Genomic DNA, 23,445 nt, shown 5'->3' with positions numbered 1-23,445 from the left:
AGATTATACTCGTATAAATTGTATAATCTACTTTACTAACAAGAGTTAGGAAGAGTCAACTTCAACTAGTAAAAGTTGATTTAAATTTTTCAAATCAACTTTTACTGCTCGTTTCAGTTGGAGTTGACTCGAACTAGGAAAAGTCAGCTCTAACTGAGAATCAACTTGAACACTGTAACATATACATTATACATATTATGTATGTATATTCACTTTCTACTGGCAGTATTTATTAATGTTTTATTTCAGTCTCAACTTGGACCCATTTTTTAATTGCAAATTTGTCCAAAATTCCCTTTTGTTGCCATAAAATAACATCAAACAATCTCGACCTAAACCGTCTCGTTGCCTAAACGTATATGCAGCGTTTCATTTTCGAAGTGTAAACACACTTAATCTATTTATCAGCAAAGGCCTGCATCCGGAGGACCTTGAGTCTCCTCCCCATCTCATTCCGCCTAAAAATGAGCGCGCACGCCAATGGTCCTCTCCCTACACAGCCAACTTTGAGAGCCGCGACGGGTATCGAGAAATCCACGAACTCGATTTCAGTCAGTACATGATCGTCGCTCGATCAGGTAACATTACAACGATTTGCACGAGAGTTGCTCGGAGTTTGCGTATCCAAACTACAAAAACGTGTTTTTTGGCCGATAGCTATCATAATTCAACAGCCGACTTTATTCTTTTGTGTCTGAATACGTCCCGAAGTGTTACTAGTTCGTTTTTAGTGGTATTTAGTGATTGTTTTTGTTGGGTTTTTGTGTTTATGTCTAGTGCGTGTCATGATTTTTTTCTTTTTTGTTGAGACTTATGAGGAATGATGGATTATGAGGATTTGTAATACACAGGTAAATACTTTACTTTTCCGTTTTTATGAAACCCACGTTTTGGATCATACGAACATGTTGCAGGTGTGCTGTTTTTGTTTACGAACCAATAAAAAGGGTGCACACTGTTCCTTATAATACGTAGAACACAAATATGCAATATTAAATCATAATCTTTTAAAATATCTAACTTAACATTGACTGCAATTCATAAATCTGACGAAAAATCGTTCACATTGTTTTTGTTGACAAAACTTGGATCACAACTTTCTTTCTGATGTTATAAATACCTTCTTCCTAAAAATGTAGAACCATTTCCACCATGGACTATCAATAAATTGAAGAGAGTATACATTCCTGGTGTATTAAATACCTGATTTGTTTTTCACGCGTAGCGGATTAGTTAATAAATGAATGTGTATAGTTAAATAAATAAGAAGTTTAGATAAATACATATAAGATGTGGTAAGGCACGGATCTAGAAATTCATAATAGGGGGGTCTAGACTTACTTACTGATCGTTTGAAAATAAGAGTTGACAGAAAAAAATAATAAATAATAAAAAAAATGCTTATAGACTAAATACAATAGGGGGGTCCATGGACCAGTTGACCCCCTCTGTATCCGCGCGTGGATGTGGTCTTATAACATCATGTTCCGTTGCCGTTTGCTTGCCTTCTCCAATTCTTTATTTCGCATTTCTAACATCTTCCATACATAACTATTACCCACCTCGTTCTTCGTGTACTACTTCAACTTTTCCTTTTCCTCGTGTAGCTTGACTCTCTTTTCATTAATTTAGCTTCCCTACTAGGTACTTAGTGGATCTATTCTTTTCGTCTAATTGATGTTGGTTGAGTTTATTCCTATGAATAATTTGTGTATGTAAAGTATATAAATTGGTGGGAAAGGCCTAAAAGCAAATGGAAAGAAAACCAAATGTAGGTAGGTATATCCATGGTCCATGATTTATGTCTCACAGGCAAGCAACAAGGTTATTACATTCCTTCTGTTGACTAAGCACTAGGGCTTCAGAAAACTGAGCTCAGAGCAATCACTGTTTGTTTTCACTGTTTATTGTACACTCACCTAAAATCTGTATCTGTACTGTACAATAATGTAATGTTTAAAAAGGAGAAGTGGTCAACTTATAAATTCTGCGAAAATGCAGAGGAAAGAACTGAATATATTGTCCACAAATGCAGTGTAGTCCGTAGTTACCGAAATGAATACCAGGTAAAAAACGGATAATGGGCTTTATATGACTAAAATCCTAAAATGTAGATGCAAGGTGTACCCAAAAATTTTTTAGCATAACAGACGCAGCAAAGAAGCGCCAGAATTACTCAAAATAAATTAGCATCATTTGAAGTCTCTAGATTCATTGTTGATTATCGCACACTGCAACTGCATAAAATATAATAAAAACACGTTTCTACCAGTTTACTATATAAAAATATTCAACACAAACTTAATTACGATTAAGAGAATAAGTAAAAGACTACAATTATCTAGAACTGTATGATGGGCAGTTATTCAATTTGACCTAACAAGTAAAGGGTGTTGGGGTAGAAACCCACAGAAAATAACATGATTCCATGCAAAAACGAAACACTGCGAACCTTAAATAAATGTTGTTCTGAAGCTATTTCAGACAGAAGGATTTGCAAATCGAGGATATAAACTAATGTTGGCCTTTGCTAACGATCTAGCTAGGTGCAGTCTTTCATTCTACAAGAGACGTGAGAGAGGTCTTTTTACAACTTGAGGAAGAAACAGGCAGTCTGGGCCTTCGAATAAATAAAGAGAAGACGAAATACATGCTAGTAACAAAAAATCCAAGACCACAACAAAAAATCCAAGACCACGAGTTATTAGAGAGGCAGAACATATTAATGACTACAACTTCGAAGTAGAAAAGTGTTTAAATATCTAGGGGCGGTAATTACAGATGACAAACCATATTAAAAGAGGTCTCAGCAGGGGTAGTTGCATGGAATATGGCATTATACTCCATATCATCATTATTAAGATCTAAACTGCTAAGACAGTGCTTAAAGACAGTGTTTTTTGAAGTGTAAGGGATGATGAAGATTCGAAGTACCTATCCAGAAATAGTAAAGGCTGCTTGTAGAATTATTTCCATATTTGAAAAAACGATGTGAACCATTATATTTCAAAAATAGAAAATATACGGTTTCGTTTTGATTTAAACATTTCGACATTCATTTCATTCTATTTCACTTTAAAATTCGTGAAATCCAAACAGTGAGAGAAAACTGTAATACTTTTTTACACTTTTTAAATAATTGTTTAATTGAGGCTCGCGAAAAATGTAAAATTTTGAAAAATGGCTCGGACTATCCAATAGCTTGGCAACCCCTGAACTATACTGACTGAATATTTCCCTAATATATTTGGTGTGGATAATGAGACATATTTTAAAGCATTACCTATAGATTGTGTCCGATATTGGTAAGTTTGAGACATCCTGTAGGAAGAACGAGTTACAAGTATAGGTAAATGGGCATATATCGTAATAGTATTGCAGTCTTATATTTTGGGAACATTTTGTTTTTTGAGAATGTCCCTGATAACTTTAGAAACAACGAAAATAGACAGTTTTATTCTTTCACATGTGTTTTAACTGAATGAAACAAAATTAAATTAACAATAAAATATAACTCTTTAAAAACAGAAAGGCACATAACGTTAACAGTACTGGTCGACACCTATTAAGAGTTATTTGAGGACCAGGTGAACGATATGCACAGCGCAACGTACGAGAGATGATATTGTTTAATGGAAGCTCTGTGATCTTTTGGGGTGGAATTTCCTGGAGAGTAAATTATACGGAATTGGTGAAGTATCTTGATAAAATAACATTACAACGTTTTGCAGAGAGTTGCTAGGAGTTTGCGTATCCAAACTACAAAAACGTTTCATTAATTTTACATTTCTAACATAACCATTTTCCATCTCGTTCTTCATGTAGATAATACTTTTCCTCATGTAGCTTGATTATATTTTGATTAATTTTGCTTCTCTACTAGTGGCTCTATGTATTCTTCTTGTCTATTAATGCTGCTTCCTTACAAGTGGATCAAAAACTGGGGTTGTCTGAGATTGTTTTATCTACTCTGCATCCTCTACTCAGGTTGTAAATCTGTTCATGGACATATTTCCTGTGTATAATTTGTGTAAAATATATAAGTAAATTGGTTGGAAGGGCTTAGAAGCGAAAGCTAAAAATAAGCAAATGGAAAGAAAACCAAATGTATATCTATCATATCCATGTTTTATGTCAACAGACAAGCAACAAGGTTGCTCCTTCCTTCAGCTCCCACAGCACCCAGGGTTTCAGAAAACAGCTCAAAGTAATCACAGTTTGTTTTCTTCACTGTTCATTGTACACTCAGATAGAATATGTGTAAAATGGAAAGTGCTAAACTTATAAATTCTGCGAAAATGCAGAGGAAATAACTGAATTTATTGTCTGCAAATGCAGTGTAGTTGGTCGTCAACGAAATGAAAACCAGGTAAAAAACGGATAATAATGAGCTTTCTTAGAGGCTTTAGGGAGTGTTCAAGTATTTGACCCCCCTCCCTCCCATTTAACGCAGCGTAACGTTTTTCTGTACCCCCCTCCCCCTACCAAAACGTTACGTAACACCCAAATGACCATTTTAACCTAAATGGAACAATTATGTTGCGAAAAGTACCGGAGAGTCGGTAAAACATTGACAAAACACCGCATTTGCGGTAATAATAAAAACTTAATATTCTTTTATTACTAATTTTTTGCGTTTTCCCTAGTTGTAGTTAACCTCTTTTAACCTTTTTTTAATAAAATCTTAAAATAAAATAACATTTAGCAATAACATTAAAAATGAAAATTTAACAAATTTATTTATCTAACATTTTATTTAAAATAAAATCGTATTCTCAACAAAAACAAAAATTGAAATCAGAGGTAGGTACCTATGTAAAAAATAATTATACTATATAAACACGAATGAATACTGCAGAAAACTGAGAGTTACATTATTTTGTATGTCAAGAGAGGTAGGTAATTCAGCCCTTGTCATCTGTGTTAAGGTTGAATGTCCTTGATCTAAACCTGCATCCTCAGTATCTGTAACTGTTACAGCTGGCTGTGACTCAAATTTATTTAGAGATTCTCTTATATCTACTCTATTGCGACGGACAATATTATCATGCTCATCTCTCAGGATATAAGATCTTGGGGCTTCATGCTGTGACAATATTTTGTGCTGGTCCCACCTCTTTTTACATAGATTGTATATCACCACATCTGTGTCAGGTTCCAAAGACTTTAAATCCTTAACACCCTGGTTGTAGTCCTTCACATATATATATATATATATATATATATATATATATATATATATATATATATATATATATATATATATATATATATATATGTTACACTTGAAGTTTCCGCGGGAGCTATATGTGCTTTCTGTTGTTTTCCGGGTTTGACTCCGCGTTGAATAATTTTGGTTTTGATAAAAACCATTATTTTGACGACGTTTCGGCAAGATCTCACTTGCCATTGTCAAGTCAGGTAGTTCCGCTTCTCGCTGCTGCTTGAAGTAAACTGAATTTTTACTCACGATACCGTCGCTTATGTAGTTGATCCTGATGCTGCTTGCCCTGCGCGAACTCTGGCTCTTGTTATTGGTCCAAATAACAAGACGGACTAACGGACTAACATAACGGACCAATAACAAGAGCCAGAGTTCGCGCAGGGCAAGCAGCATCAGGATCAACTACATAAGCGACGGTATCGTGAGTAAAAATTCAGTTTACTTCAAGCAGCAGCGAGAAGCGGAACTACCTGACTTGACAATGGCAAGTGAGATCTTGCCGAAACGTCGTCAAAATAATGGTTTTTATCAAAACCAAAATTATTCAACGCGGAGTCAAACCCGGAAAACAACAGAAAGCATATATATATATATATATATATATATATATATATATATATATATATTTCTCCTTTATTCAATTTTTCGTTTACATTTAGACAAACTGCTGGTTTTAGCATCTCTTTAACAACTGGCAACTTAGTTCTACAGTTTCTACTCATTAAAAGCTGTGAAGGAGTATAACCAATATGCTTAAGGAGTGCATTTCTATACTGTATGAGTGCTGATTCAATGTCAGAACTGTCATCAACAGACTTCTTAACAATATTCTTGGTAATGGCTACGGCTACACCTTTCTCAGCCTGTCTATTTGATCGTGGATAATTGGGGCTTCTAAACTTAATTTGAAAATTCCATTCTCTGGCAAAATTTTTAAATTGAAGGCTATTAAACGGAAAATTATCACAACATACATAGACTGGTGAGCCATGTGTAGCAAACATTGACCTTAAAACTTGAATGACAGAACTGACAGATTTGTCTCTTATTGGGTGAAGCTCTATCCAGTTTGAAAAAGAATCATAAGCTACTAGATAACTTGTACCATAACATATAAAAATGTCAATCCCAATTCTTTCCCATGGATTTTCTGGTAAAGACTGCATATGGACTTCAAAAAACGAGTAGACAAACGATTTTATGACTCTCTCTTAAAATTTCTTTGGTCTGAATCCCATCTGTAAACTGTATCTTTCCAGCTTTTGTTCTCCAAAAAGGTCGAACTAATTATTACAAACATATGTTACTGTTCTTGTTTTGGTGACAAATTTGAAGATTTTTCACTTGAATAGATACTATATTGTCCTATTGTAGTTGTAGAAGGGCCGGAACATGAGCGGATCATAAGGGACAATATAATACAATTTAGCTGTTCTCCGTAAAATATAATCGAAAGTTGCGAAGTTGGAAGATTTTGATTCCGTAGTCTTTTTTTATTTACATAAGTTAAAAAACAATGTTACGTAACGCGCTGTTCGAACCCCCTCCCCCCATGTAACGCACCGTAACGTTTTACAAGACCCCCCTCCCCCAAGCTGCGTTACGTAATACTTGAACGCTCCCTTATTTTATGTCTAACATAATATCCATACAACCAAACTTATAAATCATCTGATATTTTTTATTATTTTAAGTAGACAAGGCGAAAACGGCGGGTTCATTGGAAAAAATATTCCCATGAGATTTTTTTGCATAATCACATTCGTGAGACATCCCAGAATAAGGTTCAAGAAGTCGCCCACGCGAAAAGTAGTCCAATTTTTTTTGAACAATTTTTATTTGTTCAAATTGGAAAAATCAATATTTTTGGCCCGGACCAATTTTTTAGGGTTTTTGGACCATTCTGGACAAAAAATATTTCTTATAATTTTTCTCTAAATTTGATCGTTTTCGAGTTATAAGCAATTAAAAATTGCAAAAAACGAAAAATGGCGATTTTGAAGGCTTAATAACTCGGTTAAAATTTATTATCATGAAAGTCAGAAATTGACTACATCAAAGTTTAAAGCCCCCCGTACAAGATCCTGAAGAAATTTCTGTCATTATTGTATTACTAAGCTGTTATTTTTACGTAATAATAATGAACGCCATGCACGTACTAGGTGGCCGTCAATTGTGAGTGCGAAGGAGATGCCATTCCGGCAGTCCAATCGTGCATCTTACTCGCACTCACATTCACATTTACAGCCGCGTCAATACGATCTTACCGCTCATTATTATTACTTAAAAATAATAGCTTAGTAATAAAATAATGACAAAAATTTGTTCAGGATCTTGTAGCAGGGGCTTTAAAATTTGATTTAGTCACTTTCTGACATTCATAATAATAACTTTTAAGCGATTTATTAAGCCTTGAAAATCGCTATTTTTCGTTTTCTTCAATTTTAAATTGCTTATAACTCGAAAACGATCAACTTTAGAGAAAAACTATGAGATCTTTTTTGTCCAGAATGGTCCAAAAAATCTAAAAAAATTTGTCCGGGCCAAAAACATTGGTTTTTACAATTTCAACAAAAAAAAATGTTCAAAAAAATTTATACCACTTTTTGCGTGGGCGAGTTCTTAAAACTAATTCTAGGATGTCTCACGAATGTGATGATGCAAAAAAATCTCATGGGAATATTTTTTCCAACGAACCCGCCGTTTTCGCCTTGTCTAAATATATATTATAGAATTGAAGAGGGACGTATTTAAAAAAGATTTAAAATTCAAAGCCAACCAAATATATTTTGACTTGCACTTTGCAAGACAAATACAAATTCTCATTATATACCTTTTCAGAAGAACAGATGTCGGTAAACCAGCTGCAGGCAGACCGCTTAAAAGACCTAAAACAAAATGGACGACACAAATAGCTGATTACTCTCACTTCAGTTGAGTTAGTATATATTTTTCCTTGTAATTTTGATACTTTGTCCTCGACTTTGTCTAATCTGGCTTTACGCCGAGAAGAGTAATTACAAATTCTTAACTGGACACAGATATGTTCAGTAGAAAAGAGTTTAAAGGGGATCAGTCTCAGCCAGGTAGCTTAAAAGACTTACGATTAGAGGAGAAAACAAGTACAGAGTCACATAAAATGATAGCAAAAACTCATCAATAGAAAGAAGTAATGAAGAAGGTAAGAAACGCTCAGGCAATTCTTCAATAAGAGGAGATAGAGATATATCGTATTTATCCCTAAGACAAACTATTTTATAAAGTATGGTTCCCCTAACTTAAAAACACCGTTAAAAAGAAAAAAGTAGCTTATTCAAATTATCCCTCTGCCAACACCAACAGATAAAAGCAAAGAAATTTACAGGATTTGTATCAGTATATTAAGTGAAAAAAGAGCTTTACCGATTTCAATACCTTTGCGACACCCAAATTTTGTAGATATCATTAATGTCTATGTCCAGTTTGTGATATACGAGTTTGTGATATTCGGTTGTGGATCACTTTGAGTAGTAACGTTAACACATGAAACATCAAGCCAAAAACATTGTATAGTGGCCAAAGGCAAGTGCATTGTATCTATTGTAGCCAGAAAGAAAAGTGAACGGAGAAGGAACAAACCAAAATAGTTCAGAGAAATACGGAAAAAATATCCTGTTGGTGACACAACCCAATCCAGGCCGAAACCAAATTTTTTGAGTAGTATGGACATATATATTTATGTTTCCTGCAGCCGATTTTGATGATATACATAGTTATAAACAAATGAAGATCAAAAACCGGTAAATTTTCGCTTTTTCCGTCTATAACCAAAAAGTTAAGTATGTATTTTAAACACATTTGAGAGTGAGAAACTAATATATCGTATAAAAAACTTCAATATGGCGTTCGCTGAATATGTCTATCCTTATTGGTTGCTTAGAAAATTGCAAAATAAATGACAAATTTTGAGTTTTTCTAAATATTCATAACTTATGAAAAAATTAACTTAGAACATTCTTGTTACACGGAATGCTGAGACTTCTGGTGCTTAAATCATACCCTAAATTCCAAAGCAATTTTGGTTAAATAGTTTAAAAGGTATTTAATTTTTTTATCCCAAATTAATTTTTTTTTGCAACGCTATGAGTCAGAAAATGATGAAGTTACAGTAATACTTTGGATAGTTTATAAAAGAAGAAAATTTATACTATTAATTTAATTAAAGAAAATAACAAAAAATAATTCAAAATACTGCAAAATTATTTTGCAAAAACATGTGAATTAAAAAAAGGGGGGGCTAACTTCGTCCCTAATTGTCCTAGCACAATTGTTTTTCTTTCTAATTGTGTATAAAAATTCAGTCTTTCCAAATATGAAAAAATAATTTTTCTACAGGTAACGGTTAAAAAGTTATTCTAATTGTTTATAAGTAAGCAAAAAATCGACGTGATTTTGCAAAATAATTTTACACTGTTTAAAATTACTTTTTATTTTTTTTTATTAAGTCAATAGTATAAATGTTCTTCTTCCATAAACTGTCAGAAGTCTTACTGTAACCTCATAATATTCTGACTTATGGTGTTGCAAAAAAAATGAATTTGGGATAAACAAATTAAATAACTTTTAAACTATTTGACCAATTGCTTTAAAATTTAAAATATAATTTAAGCACCAGAAGTCTCAGGAATTCGTGTAATAAGTAGGTTCTAAGTAGGGTTGGCGGTTTTTGACAAAACACCGGTTTTCGGTTATACCGGTTTTTTTCTTACGGTTTAACCTGGCGGTTTTAACAGGCCAAAAAACCGCTTTTTGCAAAAACCGGTTTTCGGTTTTTTTAATCTAATAGCTTACAATGTTACATTTACAATGCACTTTAGTTTGGGATACTCCACTCGACTCGATACTCGATATCAATATGATCAAAATTAGTACTATGGAAAGAACAGCAATATCAATATAAATAAAACACAATTTTTAATAAAACCATTTTATTCTATTAATTATTAGGTATATTCATTTATTTTTTTATTATTATTATATATTTATTGATTATTATTAAATATAATATAGCGTAAGATTAATATATACCTACATATTGCAATAATATACAATTTAACCCAACCATTTCAACTTATAAAAAATTTCCCAGACTCTTTCAAATGGGATTTAAAGAAAAATAATATCAACTTAAATATTTTACTTGAAAATAAATTGGATAATGCAATTTATCTTTTATGTTTACTACCATCAAAAAAAAAACATTTATCATGTATTTCTTTTTACACGTTTGTATATTTGTATAATAGGTACATTTTAACTCATTTAATACTTCCTGTATGGGTGTATCGTTTTGAAAACGTAGAGAAATCCTTGGAGATTCGTAATCGTAATCGATAATTCGATATTCATAGTCAGAAAAATTCACTTTCAATGTCTAGAGTCAAGTGTGAAAAATATATGATGTTTGTGTCTACTTCAACCAGATCACTTCTTATGTAAATAATATGATTACAAATACATTGTTAACGAAATATTATAATAAAACTTAATTGTTTCTGGCTGATGTGAGTTTGCACTTTCAGTTTGCTTCTGTATTGATAAAATAAAATTTGAATTATGGTTTTGTGTGGAATAATTACTTGAGAATAATAATTATGATTGGGATCCAAAATAATACCTAACCTAATCCTAATCACCGTAAAAACCTAATAAATGGTTTTTACTTTAAAAAGAAAAAACCGGTTATATCCGGGACAAAAAAACAACCGGTAAAACCGGTCATTGCGAAGTAAAAAAACCGGTTTTAGGTTAAAACCGGTAGGTTTTTCTTATCCCTAGTTCTAAGTTAATTTTTACATAAGTTATGAATATTTATAAAAACTCAAAATTTATGATTTATTTTGCAATTTTCTAAGCAACCAATAAGGATAGATATATTCAGCGAACGCCATATTGAAACTTTTTAGACGATTTATGAGTTTCTTACTCTCAAATTTGTTTAAAATGCTTAACTTTTTGGTTATAGACGAAAAAAAACGAAAATTTACCATTTTTTGATCTTCATTTGTTTATAACTAAGTATGTATATCATCAAAATCGTCTGCAGGAAACATACAGATTATTAATATAGATGTCTATACTACTCAAAAAATTTGGTTTCGGCCTGGAGGGGGATGTGTCACGAGCAAAATCTTATTTCTCTGGACTAAAACAAGAGACGCTGCTGCCGAATATGCTGTAAAATTAAAATGAGGCCTAAGCCTAAAATTAAGCATTTTTTAGATTAATATATCAATAAAAGCAGCAACATTAAATCTTTAAGATTAACAAGGCTCTACACAACACAGCCTACCTCTATATTTGGCTAAATGGCGCTACATAATTTGTAGAGCCATCCCATAAGCACAATGGAAATACGAATGCAAAGATTGCATTTATCTTACTTCGTTTTTGGGGTTAGGCCACTGTTGCTCTGAGCGCCTGAAATATACGAAGGACAAAGATATTGCAATCTGGAGACCATAATATACTGCATAAGTATCAAGAAGTCCACTCGAAATACGATGAAACGATCACAATAAGCAAACTGCAGGTCTCTCTAGTTCCATCCCCCCCTTGTGGAGTATTGGGCGCTTATGCGTTTCTTGACCAAAAGTGTAAGATTGCTGACTTAACAAGTCAGTGTGGATCTTCTTTTGTGTTTATTCTCTGGATAAACTGTATACTAGTTCCTTCCATTATTCCATTCTCTTCTATTTTTTGCTCTGTTTTTGACTTCACTCCATCTTAGTTTTTTGTGTTCTGTCGTTGTTCTTTTCCACTTCTGTTAGCAGGGCCGTGCCGTGCTATGATGCGGCGAGGCACTCGCATCAGGCGGCATCACAAGGGGGCGGCATAATCAGTAAAATAAAAAAAATTGTCAGATTGTGTAAAAATGTTGCCAGAATTTATAGAAAAACTGAAAAGTTACAGACAATACGGCTAATGACCAAATGAAAATTTAATGAAATTTCAGAAAATCTTGATATAAGTCCTGAATTTACAGCTAAAATGATATTCGAGCCAGGAGAAAAAAGCGTTTATTTGATTACGAAAAATCTGTGGACGAGCTCTAGGACAGATGAAGCTAAATTAAAAATATTTGTTCATCTATATTTTAGACATTGCCGTTAATCCTTTGATTGATCGATTTTCTCTTCTAGAAACTCATAATAAAAATTTTAAATTTTTATATAATATTTTTAAATTGATGGAAATAGATGATAAAACACTAGAAAAATATTGTATGAATATTCCATCAATACTTTCAATAGAGAAAGAATCTGATATAGAGGCAATGATCTTCTAGAAGATTTGCGTGATGTATCCCAAATGAGGCACTCCATGAAATTTTTAGAGGTTTTGAACTATTTGTGACAAAATGACCTAATTTCTATATATACAGGGTGTAACAAAAATACAGGTCATAAATTTAATCGCATATTTTGGGAACAAAAATAGTTCGATTGAACCTAACTTACCTTAGTACAAATGTGCACGGAAAAAAGTTACAGCCCTTTGAAGTTACAAAATGAAAATCTATTTTTGCCAATATATCGAAAACTATTAGAGATTTTTTATTGAAAATGGACATGTGGTATTCTTATGGCAGTAGTATTTTAAGAATAAAAAAGGTAATAAAATTTGGACACCCCATAAAAATTTTATGGAGGTTTGGTTCCTTTAAACCCCCCCAAACTGTTGTGTACGTTCCAATTTAATTATTATTGTAGCGCCGTTAGTTAAACACAAGTTTTTAAAAACTTTTTTGTCTCTTAGTACTTTTTTCAAAAGTCAGTTTTTATCGAGATATTTGAATATTTGTCAAATCCACCACATATTTGTATATGGTAAAGTACGATTATGGAGACTTGGTAATAATATGAAAATTTATTTATGATTTACATTTTTAAGTATATTTTGAACCATATTAAAAAAGAAGCTACATCTCGATAAAAGATGCTTTATCAAAAAAATACAAAGAGGCAAAAAAGTTTTAAAAACACTGTGTTTAACTAATGGTACCGCAGTAATAGTTTAATTGGAACGTACACAAACATTTGGGGGGTTTAAAGGAACAAAACCCTCATACAATTTTTATGTTAACATATTAAAAAAGAAGCCGCAACTCGATAAAAACTGCCTTATCGAAAAAATACTAAGATGCAAAAAAGTTTTAAAAATATTGAATTTAACTAATGGCACCACAATAATAATTTATATGGAATGGACACAAAAGTTTGAGGAGGTTTAAGGGAACAAAACCCCCATAAAATTTTTATGGGGTGCACAAATTTCACCATAATTTTTCTTTAACATGTTATTTCCATAAGAATGGCACATGTCCATTTTCAACAAAAAATCTCTAATGGTTTTCGATATATTCAAAAAAATCGATTTTCATTTTGTAACTTCAAAGGGCTGTAACTTCTTTTGTGTGCATATTTGTACTAATGTAAGTTAGGTTCATTCGAACTATTTGTGGTCCCAGAATATGTGGTTTAATTTATGACCTGCATTTTTGTTACACCCTGTATACTAAGGATTTCCACAGTTTTCACTGTATTCCTTCACTCAACCGTTCTCTCCAGCTCTTTCTGTCTTGCCAGTCCCCTTCCTGTAGATTTCTTCTCTCCATTGCTTCGTCTACTTCATCTCTGAAGGATCTTCGGGGTCTGCCTCTCTTCCTTTTTCCTATCGTAGGTAGGTATACAAAGATGTACCTAATTTCTTTATACCCAAATATAGTTCGATCACTAAGAATTTTATTAACACTCCCTGTCTCGGTAGCTAATAAGGAAAGAAGTTTTTCAAAATTAAAAAGCATTAAAACTATTTACAAACTCCATTAAGACAAACAAAACTAAAAAAATTAGCACTGATTTCAATAGAGTTCTCACTAGCTGCTACACCTATATATCCGCACTAGACTACACCAATCTGATTAAGTTTGCCAAAATTAAGTCAGAAGGGTAAAATTATAATTTTTGTAAATGTTACTTAATGTAATGTTAATGCATATTTCATTTTAGTTTCAATAATATTTAAGGGGCGGCATTTCGAAGACTTGCATCATATTGAAAAGATGTACCGCGCGGCTCTGTCTGTTAAGACAGTAAGTAGGTATATTTTTAGGATTTTTTAAAGATTTGTTTACAAAAGTTTGCAGTTGTTTAGTGGTAGTTTCGTCCTGTTTCCATATTTCTGCTTCGTAGAGCAGACTTTGATGCAACTATTAAATATTTTATTTGTTGTTGTTTCCGATATTTCGTCTGTTTGCTAAATTATATTTAAAGCGTTGACTGCATGTTGAGCCTTTATTATTGTCGTCTCTCTATCCTTTTTACACCCCCGCTCCTTCCATGACTGATTACTTCGTACCAATCGTATCAGAGCTAGTAACGACTATTGTATCTACTTTGATTACTTTGATTACTCTGATTACTTCGTACCAATCGTATCAGAACGAGTAACGACTGTTATTTCTACTTTGATTACTCTGATTACTTCGTACCAATCGCAACAGAGCGAGTAACGACTATTGTATCTACTTTGATTACTCTGATTACTTCGTACTTCGTGAAGGTCGTTATTATATCGGAATACCTATACAAAATACTTACTGAGAAATACGATTCTCGATATGATTACCGGTACTCAAATGCAAAAGTAACAAAAGTACTCATAGTAATCAAAGTAATCAAATCATTTTTATCCCTTAAACAGATTGGTGAAGGTCGTTGTTATATCGGAATACCTATACAAAATACCTACCTACTGAGAAATACGATTCTCGATATGATTACCCGTAATCAAATACAAAAGTAAGAAAAGTAATCATTTATCATAGTTTCATAGTAATCAAAGTAACGAATACTGTAAATGATTACTTTATACAAAAGTAACGATTTGTAACGAATACTCGAAAGTAACTATAATCAACATCACTACCGTTTATCATTATTTTATTATTTGGGTGGTTATTATTTTTTAAGAGTTTGGTTTTCTCTGTGTTTATTCGGAGAACGATCGTGTTCGGAGTAGATACTGTGCCAATGTGTCAACTTTTGTGGAGTAGGTACTGTTTGCATATGATTTCGGTGTTCAGTCTTTTAACTGTTTGAATAGATTCCACCTTATGTCTGTTCGAGCGTCACTTACTTTTCTCATGACCCAATCTATCATAATAAGCAATAGGGTAGGTGATAGTACACAACCCTGTTTGACCACTTTCTACGGCTATTTCTTTTATTACTTCACCTGAATATTCCATTTGTTTGGCTTTGTATCCTTCGTAGAAGAGCTTAATAAAGTTTATGGCTTTTAGTGGTATTCCACTAAATCTTAAGATTTTCCACATCTGTATCCTATTTACACCGTCAAAGGCCTTTTCGAAATTTAAAAAACTCACATCTATATCTTTATTCCATTCATTTGTTTGTTCCAAGATAATTCTAATGGGGCTAGTACACGTTGGGCCAACGTGTACAGGACCACTTGGCATGAGTTTGCGATTGGCGGTCAGCGTTGGTCTACAAACCGAATCTTGTCGGTATTTGGTGCACAAATCAAAGGATTTTTGGGACTTGCGCGATCTGCCAAACAGCTGTTTGGTTATGAACACTGAACACGTTGTTGTCGTTGAGTTTAAAATATTTGTTTTCTCTTCTCACAATACTGATACTGTTTATAAGTATTAATTTTAAGGTTGTGTTTTAATATGAATACTTTTTTCGGTGTAAAAGCACCGTCGTTTGCGCCATTGTTTTTTAATCACTCTTGTTTGGTACACTTTTCTATAAGCATTGAACGCATTGTACAAATTAATTGCGGCAGCTGCTACAGTCTCCACATCCATATCCATAATCAGAGTTTGTTTTTTGTTTATCCACTAAGAAAGGTTAATGCAGACTGATAACTCCACCAACGTGTAATCACCATGTATTCACTGTTCTTACTTGGCCCAACTCATTGGCCAACTAGTTGGCCCAACGTGTACTGGAGCCATAAGGGTGAAAATGTGGTCAATGGGCACGGTACGTGCTTGGTTGCTTTTCAGATTTTTATCTAGTTCAGGCTTCAGTCTTTCAAATATGATTTTGGTCAATACTTTCGATATGCAAAAAGATAGATAGTCTGTGCAGCCTTTTGGACCTTACAGTCTGTAAGTTCCAACCAATTAAGTCGAGTCAAAATATCAGATCGCCGTTGTATTTTATCGAATGATGTCAATAAATTAATTACTTAATTAAATTAATTTCAGATAAGCAGCGACTGTTAATATTTTTGTCAGAGGTTAAGCAATTTAGAAACGATAACGTTTACGGTTTGTTTTCAAACAAGTATAATTAAAAAACAGACTTCCAGTTATTTGGTCTATGTTTCTATACATGATAGCCACTAATTAACATGATCTTTATATGTGGTATGTGTTTGCTTCTACATAAAAAATGTTAGACGTTTATCCCTTTCAGGCCTGAATTTTTTTTGAGTGAAAATGAAGTTTCCCTTTGAATAAATATAATATACGGTATCTAAAAAAGGTGTAAAAAATGCAGAAAAAAAATTCATTGTTTGAATCTGTCACAAATGACATGTCACGTTCGTGCGTTCTGGGCTTATGTTCTATGAATGCAGGATCGTAAGTGTATGAAAAAATTCATTTTTATTAAACGTAAAACACCATTAGGGCCAAACAAAAATTATTTTTATAATTGTTTAATATGCTATTACATACTAACTAAAATAGAACAAACATTTTTTGCTGAAATGTCATGTCTTTCCATTGCCTCTTTGCTGAAGAAGAGCTCGTTGAAGGAACAGGTTCTTCATCCAATACAGGTTCTTCATCTAATACAGTGTCTTCAATATCCTTGTCATCGGTGTTATTTTTAAACATCTGAACGTCAAAAGCAACATCATTTTCGCCATCTAAATCTTCTATTTCGGACTAGTTACCATCATTTAACACCTCTAGAGCCAAATCGTGGAAAAGAGGCACACCTGTAATAATTAGAAAAACTACTTTTATCATTAAAATATAGAAAAATTAATAAAAAGTCAAACCAATAAATATTTAGTATTTTAATTTCCTGTATGGAAAATTGAATGTGTGACGGCAACTCACTATCGTGATATTCAAATTTTACGGGACAAGATATCTACAAACAAACCAATAATTTCTTAAATCTTGTTTATTATCTTAAAGTTGAGACTTTATCTATAACACAACCCCGTTACAATAGCATAAACACTTATAAAAAACAAGATATCTTTTACTTACCTTTATCGGTTTTGTCGTCATAATACACAGCCTTCTTTATTGGGTATTCTATTGCAAACTAAGCGCGAATTCGTTAAATAATGTCAGTTATTCTAATAATACACGATAGACACAACATATTGATATCATCTTTCGTAGTAAAAATATGTTTATTTTGATATTGATACCCACATAAAAATGAGCTCACGATCGTGTGAGCCGGTCACGAAAGGGTTATCGTTATTTAAGATGTGCATGGGGTTATAGTTAACCTCGCGCTAGTCTGTAAGGTTAGACTTGTAAGGTTTTAACGAGAAATCTAAAGAACATACGCACTAATAGGTCTGGATCCCGCGTATGAAAAAAAAGTTGATTAATAGCAAGCTGAAAATTTGTTAATAGCTTAAGGGTGTCTAGTCGAATAAACTTTGATATATGGGAACACTGAAACAGGGGCAGTTTTAATTGTGGAACAGGTTAAAAATTTGGAACGGTCACAGCACGAAAACGGCACATTTATTTTGTCCGACAGAACAGACTTAAACTCTCCGAACAGAGATTAAACTCTCATGAAAAAATCAGACTGCTATTTATTACCTGTCATAATTCCTGTCATTTGACATATTCTTCATGTTCCACTCATTAAAACGCCCATTTGGTGATAAATAGCAGTCTGATTTTTGCATGAGAGTTTAATCTCTGTTCGAAGAGTTTAAGTCTGTTCTGTCGGACAAAATAAATGTGTCGTTTTCGTGCTGTGACCGTTCCAAATTTTTAACCTGTTCCACAATTAAAACTGCCCCTGTTCCAGTGTTCACAGATATCAAAGTTTATTCGACTAGACGCCCTTAAGCTATTAACAAATTTTCAGCTTGCTGTTAATCAACTTTTTTTTCATACGCGGGATCCAGACCTATAATAGATCTCTTACGTCGGAAAACAAAATTATTGTAACAGCCTAAAATCCGAGTCTTCTACAATTTGCAAGGCAACGGAGCGGTAAATGATAGATATGTGGGAATCTACAATTGCATTTCAGAACCCGTCTATTTATCTATAGTTAAAAACTCAACGAATTTTTGGTTCCTAGTACATACTAAAAATGTTAGTAGAACCAGGTAGAACTAAGTAAGGTTTTGAGAGACAGCTTAAGACTGAGTTTGTTTCAGAGCTCATCACCATCCGTTTACGTAAGTTTCTTCCTCTTGGAGTCGTCAGTACGACCTGTGTTGTGCTCTGAACGGTTCTTTGTTTTTATTGCCTCAATAACGAGTCCGTTATCATCAGGCAATCGATGGTTCTTTATTTCCTTGAAAGCTGCTCTTACTTCTGACACTGTAATGGGTAACAGATCCCTGATTTATGAGAGTCCTTACTCGTGTCAGGCAATTGTCTTGTGGTCTTTGGCTGGTTATTTTCAGAATGTGTTGTTTATCTGTTGTTGCCTTTCCGTCTTTGTCTCTCAGCTTGTATATTTCTTTTTTACTTTGTGTGAGTTCTCTTTTCATTATCTATAAATCTTTGTTCTCTTGTACTGTTTGAGTAATTAATTAGTATGTATTAAATCTTTTCTAATATTTGCTGAAATTATTTTATTTGGTTTTCTATATTCTTCTGTATTTCCATTTTCTTTCTCGCTTAGTTTTCGTCGTATTTCCATGAGGGTTTTTGTATATTTGCTAATGTTTTCACTTTTGGTGTCATTTTCTTGCCAAATTTGAGTTGCGTTTCTAACAGAGTCTGTTATTAATTTATTGTGATCGCCGATACCTATAGTCCAGAGAAATAAGGTTTTTGTCGGGACACTTCAGCAGCCAGGTTGCAAATAGATTTTTTGGGTACTATATATTTACCTAGTACATTATAAATAAAAAATGCCCGTCACAGTTAGGACGAGAAACTTAGTTATTAACAAATAAGGGTCAAAAATGGTAGTTTTTTCGTTTAAATCGCTACAGGTAAAAATAGGGTAATTAAATATCTTATTTATAATATTCATCTTTTAGTAGATGAGCCAAGGCTTAAAATGGCATTTTTTGAATTTTGGGTCCGATGATTTTTTGCTTCGAAAATTGCAAAATAAGACAAAAATTTCAAAAATAAAAAATGTACAATAACTTTTGCGAAAATGGCCTTAAGACTTTCATATTGCATGAAAAGTTTAGTCAAATATTCCGTATAATGCACAACAAATTTTAAGACGATTCGTTAATTAGTTTAACTTTTATTCAATTTGTTTATTGCAAAGAGCTTTTTTTTGCAATCTTATTGTTCAGAAAATAATAATGATATAGCAATTCTGTGGAAACCACATGCAAGAAGAATAGTTATATTTTCAAAGTATTTAAAAAAATCATTAATAAGTCGTTTTTATCACTCCGAAAACAGTTTAATAAAATAGAGTCATTTTTGGCTCATAAACAATTTGAATAGTTTTGTTAATATTGACTATAGAGTAAATATACTTTAGGATTTTAAAAGCTGGTATTTTTACACGAATTAAAAAAAACTTTTTGCCTAGGTTAACTAGGGTCAAAGTTAGCCACTTTTATTATTTAATTCACAGTTACTTCTATATGCATCAAATTCTCCTGGAACAGTGTTAGTTACCATAGTACTCCGAAACGGCTTGGCCGATTTTTATGAAGTTTTACACGTATATCCTAGGACGGAGAATAGGTTTTAATCTATTTTTTATACCCATAAGAGGGGTTATTATCTACCTTAATTTTATATGATGTAGGTTAAAAAATACATACAACCCTTAATTTTCACTCTTCTATCACCAACTCCTATTTGTTAATAGCCATCTATATATTTACATCTATAAAATTCTCCTGTCACAGTGTTAGTTTCCGTACTCCTCCGAGACCGCTTGACCGATTTTTATGAAATTATATATGTATATTTGGTAGGTCTTAGAATCGGTCGTAATCTATTTTTCATATCCCTGAGTGATCAGCGGAGTTCCCCCTAACATTTTGTAATGTTAGGTGGGGATGTGTGTACATAACATACTATATAAGACTACGAGTACATACAAATTAAAAAAATTATGATCAAAATCCATCAACAAGCTCCGGCGATATTAATCGCAGCATATGTTTGAAGAATCAGTTTTATTTTTTGAGTGCACGGATTTTAATAATTTCCCGGATTTTAATAATTATTATTTTCGAAATTTTAGTTTTATTTTGCAATATCCGAAGCAACAAATGATCGGACCAAAATTCAAAAAGCGCCATTTTAAACCTTGGCTCATCTACTAATATAAGAGAAACATATTATAAATAAGATATTTAATTACCCTGTTTGTACTTGTAGCGAGATAAACGAAAAAACTCTCATTTTTGACCCTTATTTGTTAATAACTAAATTTCTCGTCCAAACTGTGACGGGATTTTTGTATTTATAATTTATTAGGTACCTATATAGTACCCAAAAAACCCATTTGCAACTTGCCTGCTCAAGTGTCCCGAACATGGTATATTCTTGCCCTTTTTCCCTGGCGTACTAGAGGTATGGGATTATTACTCTGTAAAGTTTCGGCTATATTTTCTATGTATGCTTTTGGCTGATTTGGTGAATTCCAAACTATCCGTTTGCAACTGTTTGCATCGTAGCTCTTTTTTTTGTAGGTTTATCGTTACTCTGGCTCTTGCTGGTCTGTGATCGCTTCCTACTGATAGTTTATTGAGTACAGTTAAGTAGGTAGACCTTAAATAACTTGTTTTTTGTCTGTTACTATATAATCATATTCGCTTTTAGTTCTTCCATCTGGACTAACCCACGTCCATTTCCCATTCCTTTTCTTCTTAAAAAATGTGTTCATTGCACACAGTTTGTGTTGCAGTAGAAAGTTAGTAAGCATTTCTTTAGTTAGATTACTCGTTGTTTAAATAGATGTCGCTATTGCGTCCATCAGCAAATAATTTGGTATGATTTTGCTTTTTAGACAGTTGGATTTGGTTTGATTCAGAGTACACCACAGGCCATTCTGCCTCCAAGAGGAAGACACGTACGCAGGCGCGGATACAGAGGGTGTCAACGGGGCTATGGACCCCCCTATTGTATTTAGTCTATAAGCATTTTGTTATTATTTTTTTTCTGCCAGCTCTTATTTTAAAACGATCAGTAAGTAAGTCTGGACCCCCCTATTATGAATTTATAGATCCGTGCCCGCACGTACGTACGTGAATGGATGGTGGTGATCTCTGAAACAAATTAAATCTTAAGCTCTCATTACGTCTAAGATTTTAGTTCTGAAATAAAAGAAGTTTTGAGTCATTTCCATAGTTACCTGGATTGAGTTCGTATATTCGTTATCCACTCTCTATCTTATTTATAGAAAGAACTAGTGTTCACAAAATTGTGTCGCTTCATTTGTTTACTAGTTAATACATGTATCATTGGAAAAATGTGAAAAAAATCAATCAACTTAATTTTTTTAATCGCTTACCCAGAATAAGAAACTTGCAAACTGCATTAGCTACAAAAAATGCTCATTACTTAACTTTTTATCTGCAATTACGTACTTCCTAAAAGAAGTATAAACTAGCACATCTCTTAAAAGCGCATCAAAGGAGCTTTTTCTTCTCACATAAAATATTTATTTAAGGGGCATTTTGATAGCTCAACATTTATTTTTATAGAAACTTTCTCAAATTATTTTATGTGGAAGCTTTATTTACTGAGGCCGTTAATTCGGTAGTTAAAGTTTTGTAACTAAATCGGGAGTTTAACTTGAAGTTAATGAGGCGTTAGAGAAAAAGTTGAAGCTTTTGTTTAATTAATCAGATAAAAATACAAAAGATTTATGTGAGGTTAGTGTTTTGTACAAATTTTTTTAGTGTTTTTATTAGGAATATAATATATTGCAGCTATATTCACATAAAATCCGGTTGTACAGGTTTAATACACATGTATTTAATACACATGTATATTTATACACATGTATTTATAATTATGCCATTTGATATATTGATATAGGCTTATAATTTGGCCCGCTAAACACTTTTTATATCGGCGTTGTCTAACTGCCCCACGAACTACCTGGGCCCATTAATCCCAAGTACCTGCTACTCCATCGCCGAGAAAGTTGTGGATTAAGTCTTAATGACCGGAAATTATAAATTTAATTATAGTTGAAAGTAAGAATATAAATATTTTCAGTTATTCACTTTAGTTGCAAGTATTACGGTATAGTATCCGGTTTTGTCCGTTAGTGTTTAACTTTTAAATGGCGAATCCAACGACTATGTTTAGTCAAAGGAGAGAACTTTTATTAATAATTAATGAATATAAATATTCAAAGGCCCATGTCTCCAAAGATGGAAAAGTTAGATGGCGATGCATCAAAAAAGGGTGTCAACAAAATGTGTACACAAAGGCAGGTGATGAAAATTACGTTATTCTTGAAAAAGCATCGGTGGAGCATAATCATGCTCCAGATATCCACGTTGACCGGCAAATTTTTAGTAATTCTACAACGAGGAAAGCTGTAGAAGATACATATATGTGAAAGACCTTTAAATATTGTCCACAAGGAATTGAGGAAGGAAAATTTCAGCAATTTACCGCTGACGACGAAAGACACTTCTTGCGTTCGAAGAAATATCTATGCTGCAAGACGAAAATCCACACTATCATTGCCCAAGTCACAGGAAGAAGTTCTACAAGTGTTAGTGAACTTAAATTTAAGGTGAAAACTTTTTATTATCTACGAAAAATAATTCCGCAATTTTTAGTTGTTTCAGAAATCTTTACTTTTCGTGTAATGTAGATTCTTTGTATGTAGATGGAACTTTTCAATACTGTTCTAAATAGTTTTGTCAGATGTTTACTATACATGGCTACAAAAATGGTTTTTATGTTCCTCTAGTGTTTTGTTTGTTACCAAATAAATCACAACAATCGTACAAAAGTACTTTTGATACATTAA

The 23,445-nt window shown here is 32.9% G+C and overlaps 1 protein-coding gene across 1 annotated transcript in view; it reads left to right on the top strand.

Annotated features, from left to right (window-relative positions):
- Positions 1-548: 548 nt before the first annotated feature.
- LOC114334402 (LIM domain only protein 3) overlaps positions 549-23,445 on the top strand; it is a 396,454-nt gene continuing 373,557 nt past the window's right edge. Inside the window, exon 1 of the mRNA XM_050658654.1 lies at positions 549-851. The gene's annotated coding sequence lies outside the window, so the exon portion shown is untranslated. The remainder of the gene's footprint in view (positions 852-23,445) is intronic.

This window comes from Diabrotica virgifera, chromosome 8 (assembly GCF_917563875.1).
Source record: "Diabrotica virgifera virgifera chromosome 8, PGI_DIABVI_V3a".
Classification (NCBI taxonomy): Eukaryota; Metazoa; Arthropoda; class Insecta; order Coleoptera; family Chrysomelidae; genus Diabrotica; species Diabrotica virgifera.
Note: the sequence above shows the minus strand (reverse complement) of the source record. Positions and strands in the feature narration are given on the sequence as shown.